The following is a 5,163-nucleotide window of genomic DNA, read 5'->3' as shown; positions in this document are numbered from 1 at the left end:
AACCTTAAAGTTCCAACGAGCTTCCTTCGTTAAAAAACCACGTCTGTCTCAAACCTTAACTCATCCTCTCGCTTTACTTTGCTCACTAGATTCAGAAACTTAGAACCCATTACCTGAGCATACTTCTTCTCTTTTGTGCTTTCATCAGATCTGGGTTATACATGATCGTTGACTTTCTTCACAAAGCTTGAAACTTTCTCTGTAAAGTTTGCTCCTTTACCGTAAAACCTTCAAAGAATCTGATAAGCTTGAGCCTTTCCTTTGCCAAGTTTCCTTTGCCTTCAAAGAATCGTGCACCTTTTTAATTTTTTTTAATTTATTATATTTGTGATCACAACTCACTTGTGATCGTTTCCTCTTCGTTCTAAGAAGAACACCTTTTCTTCTTTCTCACGCCAAGCTTGCTCCTTGTCGTGATTAGGTTTAATGATCAAACTCTTCTTGATCTTTTAACCACAGCTCTGTCATCCTTCTCCTTGATCTTTTTTTTTTTTTTTTTTTTTTTTTTTTTTTAAAAAAAAAAAGAAGCTTCAGAGGACTTCACGATCGGCTTCTAACCCAAGTGATCGCTTTCTTCCAGTCCAAGCAGTCCTCCACTAGATCACGATCAGCTTGGTCTCCTTCATCTTCAAGGATCAGTTTTTTTTTTTTTTTTTCTTCTTAAGCCATCGTTGCTTGTTTTTCAAGTTACCACGAGCAGCTCCTTCCTCTGCTTCTACAAGGTCACGATCAGCTTCATACCAGTTATTTTTTTCTTTCTACGTCACGACAAGCTCCTCCTAGACGTGATTCTCTTTAGGGTTTTGAATCAACTACTCTTGATTCTTCGTGTTCACCAAGAGATCCGGATCTCAACGCCGAGATTGAATCGTGTTGACCGCCGATTGTTTCTCCTCTCCGAGATCTCCAGGTTTGTTACGCTCTGATACCAATTATTGAATGGCTGCACCTTCTAAAGAAGATTGCCTACGTACCCTTTAGAAGGGATCAAGCCACACACGTAGTTCTAAACCTTTAATTCTCTCTCTCTAAAAACTCCTAAGTTATGCCACAACTTAGCATCTTCTTATATAGAGAAGAGTTTCCTAATCTCAAAAGGAAATCTTACATATTTAGATAACTCCTAAATATAACACTTTTCCTAATGTCTCTTGGTATAGCTTATTGCTCAAGCTATCTTCAAGCTTATGCCAACAAACGACTTTGTATATGTAAATTCGGCTCTTTTGTTTTTAGCTAGACTCAACAACTCTGTTTTGTGTTTAATTTTTTCTTTGTTTCTGAAACATTTTTTGGCAAGTGTGAATCTGGGTTTTCAATTCACGTGTTAATATAAAATTTTGATCGATGATGGAAAACAACAGAGAAAAGGAGACTGGCTCTCACTACAGCTGGTTCGGCTTCTGGGATTGCATCAGGTATTATCCAGACCTACCTCTTCAGAACAGATCATAGAGGAAAGGCGGAGCGATTGGGCTTATTCGAAGCTTGTGGTGGTGCTTGACATCGTTTGGAACGGTTGTTGCCACAGCTGTTTTCGGTTATGAGAATTTGTTTATGAGCTTTTATGTTCTACAAAACAATTGGGAATGGCTCAAGCACGAGCTGCTGAATTAGAGAAGCAGGTGAGACTTTTTTTCATCTCAGCTTTTGCTAGACTTTTGTTTAAAGTTGAGGTTAAAATATCTCCATGCTCTAAGCCTCGTCATTTATGCTATGTTTACCAAATCAGTTTCCATTCTTAACTATATTATATCTCCTGATGACAGATCCTTGCATTAACAGTTTTGACCATCCTACAAATATAATCCTTAATGAATCTCATCTCATGAACGGGTGTTTTCCACAAAGGTTAGCTTTTGATTTCTATTTCTAGTTTCTGCAAGCATTGTAGTTTATGTTCAACTTTGCTTCAAGTTATACAGGTCATTGTAGTTTATGTTCTTTACTTCTAAACTTCTGCACTATTTTTCCTTCCTTCTTAAGCTCTTTGTTGATTTTCAGATTCAAGAGGCTTCTAAAAACTAGCTTTTTGTCAATTTGTTAGCCGTGCATCGACATTAATCTATCAAATGTCCATACTAGGTTCCTGATATCTTTCTAGCTTATACAATCTTTATGGCTGCTCTGTTCTTTTCGCTCACTCTCTTGGTTCTAGAAATGTGTATGTACAATACAGCCTACCAATGTGCCTATGAATTCTTTAGGTTCTAGTACTAGACAAAGCATCTTGCTAGGACTAATTACTGAAAACTAGTTTATTTATGGCTATTTTGAAGTATGGTTTGTGGGTAATGGTGTCTCTTACTAAAGATGAGAGCACTGAGATAAGCACTATGTTTCTTTGTTTTTACCAAGCAGAGACTCAATTCACCACACTTTGGCTTGTTCATGGTTGTAAATCTTAGTTTACTCGATCCTTCTTTCTCGCTGCAGGTTTCAATGCGGGTTGTTTCTTTGCTATTGAGACCGTTTTAAGACCTCTACGTGCTGAAAACTCGCCTCCATTTACCACTGCAGTGATAACATTGGCCTATGTTATATCCTCGTCTGTGTCAAATGCGCTGCTTGGGACTCAATCAGCTTTCACAGTTCCCTCATACGACCTGCAGTCCGCTGCAGGTATGCTTCTTTCACTGTTAATCTATATTGCAAACTTTCCAGTTAGTCTTGTGGTATGACTTATTTGCATCTTATTTAGTGTCATGATGGATAGGTGATTATGTTATATATCATAAAACTATGTACACTAAGTTGAAAATGATAAACCAAAGTTTCTGAATTGAGATGATACTGAGAACCTGCATTACTGTTTACAGTAAAAAGCAGTGTGATATTTTTTTTTTTTGAAGATTGTGCAATTTGCGCAATGGTTTGGTGAGTCTTCTATTTAAAGTGTCAACATACACTCACGACTTCCATGAGGTAAATGGGTGTGGGTTTAGTATTTGCTATTACTAGTTGTCTTGACTCTTGACTGTATTTATATTTTGGCAGTCTAAAGAGGTTAAAGAGAAGGCCACTCAATGAGGAAGCTAACGTTGAAGACATTTCATCAACTGCACCTTGGACTAATTAGAGATGAGTTGATATTTTGGGATTTTATAACCTATGAAACTATTGGTTAGGTTATTTTTTTGGATGTGGCCTATGATATTTTGTCTACGTTTAACCTAGATAACAATCAATTGTTAACCGTTTGGTTTATCGTTTTCTTTATCTTTGTTAACTGCATCTTCTGTACCCATTATGGATTTAAAAACAAAAAGAAATATTGTATATTATTGTAAAATAACATCTTAAGGTATTTGATGTAGAGATGTTTGAGAAAATGGATCAAAGGATGGAGAAATAGTAGAGATGTTAGAGAAAAGAAGTGGGTGAGCTTAATGAAGTGATATATGGGAAATAATATCTACTTAGAAGCTATAAGGAGTAGAAGATGGAGCCTTTGCAGAAGATAAAAAAGTTGCAACAGAGACGAGGGACAGAGATTTGTTTGGTTGTAATTAATAGAATTTTAGGGTGAATGTGAGGTTTTATGTATAACTAGATCACTTAGATACAACTGAGAAAATTTCAGTATAATTTGAACTACTTGGTGCAACTGTACTAGAGCTATTAAAATAAGTTTATATGGATCATGCGAAAACGAAAAAAATAGATTTTTGGCGGCGGATATTCATTTAAAATCATCACAAGTGTGGTAAAATGAACCAAAGACAACAGGATATTAGTAAAAAATTATTTGGTATACACATAATTATACATAGTTGTTCAGTTGTACTCTCATATTCATAGTTGAACTTTTGCATTTTTTCGTATTTCCAGTTGGACTATAATATAAATTATTAATTAGCAGTTAATCACAAGATTTATCACTATGAATTAGCATATACAAGATTTTCATAACACAATGTTTATAAAAACTTGGGTTTCACCTATTTTGCTTCATTTGAGGTGATCACTTACTAAGTCTTCCTTATACTATAAAGAGTGTTTTATGTGAAAACGATAGTATATATTAGAAAGTGATAAATTTTTATATTGTTGATTAAACATGGTTATTTAATAGTTCAATATGTAAAGAAATTCTTATAAACCTTAATTATCATTTTCATATTTTAAATATGAATGCAAATCTAAATATATATTTAGTTGTACCTAGTTGAACTGAGTATTATATATTTATGTTATCTAAATATTACCCTTTATAGTTAAAATGTAATTTTGTGTGGTTATTATTCATTACCTCTCTCGGAAATATAATAAATAAATAAACAATTACAAATTATATAGGTTGTTCTAGTAACATCTCTTACTTTTTCTAGTAACATCTCTTACTTGTTCCATTTCCGGTGAACAACAACGACAATATTAGCTAGGGTTGCAGAAGAAGATATGTTGAAGATGACTACAAAATTACAATAATATCGTTCATTAAAACAGATTTATGGACGTCAACTAAGCAAAAGAACGTTATGTACGTACACTAATCTCAAGAACGTTATGTACGCATGCGTTCATATGTACGTACACGTTTATATGTACGTACACGTTCGATTTTAGGTTTAATGAACCCGAAATTACCAGAATATTCTCGTCTTCTACCTCTAACATACGACTGAAAATCCTAATTTCCCCTGCCTCACTTTATTTTTTCACGACTTATGTCTATTTGTTTTTGTTTCACTTGTGGGGTTTTTACTCAACTATTATAGATTTTCATCTCAACATCTGATTTCTAAGTTAAAAACTTATAAAAAGTGAGTTATATAGATTTTCGAACAGATATCTAGCTCTTCCATGGATGAACCCAGAGGAAAGATTAACGAAACAGAGTAGGAAAAAGACGTTTGCTCCGGCCGACAAACAGAATACGATTGATGAATCTGCTACAAACGTTATTACATGAACACCATAGATCGGAAGAACAGCAAACGTGTTTAGATCTACCTCCAATAAGTCTATCGCAACGCTAGACTGTCTTTGACAGCTCAAACAAATTCGTGTTATTCTGGTAAGACTTTACAGCTGTCAAAAATGCTTACTAAATCTACCACGGACAAGAAACCTACCATCACACTCCGAAAACTATTTCAAAAAAACAAACAAGTATACCAAAAATATCTGNCACTTGTGGGGTTTTTACTCAACTATTAT

At 34.6% G+C, this 5,163-nt stretch overlaps 2 long non-coding RNA genes across 4 annotated transcripts in view; one reads left to right on the top strand and one right to left on the bottom strand.

The window, feature by feature from the left end:
• LOC109126648 overlaps positions 1-824 on the bottom strand; it is a 4,404-nt gene extending 3,580 nt beyond the window's left edge. Inside the window, exon 1 of the long non-coding RNA XR_002033550.1 lies at positions 4-824. This is a non-coding gene — a long non-coding RNA (uncharacterized LOC109126648). The remainder of the gene's footprint in view (positions 1-3) is intronic.
• LOC104710303 lies at positions 777-3,597 on the top strand. Of its 3 annotated transcripts, none has more exons than XR_754967.2 (6): positions 777-910; positions 1,365-1,625; positions 1,770-1,851; positions 2,437-2,622; positions 2,853-2,925; positions 2,998-3,597. It is a non-coding gene; the product is annotated as an uncharacterized LOC104710303 (long non-coding RNA). The 3 variants fall into 3 exon arrangements; XR_754966.2 differs by having other exon boundaries at positions 2,820-2,925; XR_754965.2 differs by lacking the exon at positions 2,853-2,925.

The sequence above is a fragment of the Camelina sativa genome, chromosome 9 (genome assembly GCF_000633955.1).
Source record: "Camelina sativa cultivar DH55 chromosome 9, Cs, whole genome shotgun sequence".
Lineage (NCBI taxonomy): Eukaryota > Viridiplantae > Streptophyta > Magnoliopsida > Brassicales > Brassicaceae > Camelina > Camelina sativa.
Note: the sequence above shows the minus strand (reverse complement) of the source record. Positions and strands in the feature narration are given on the sequence as shown.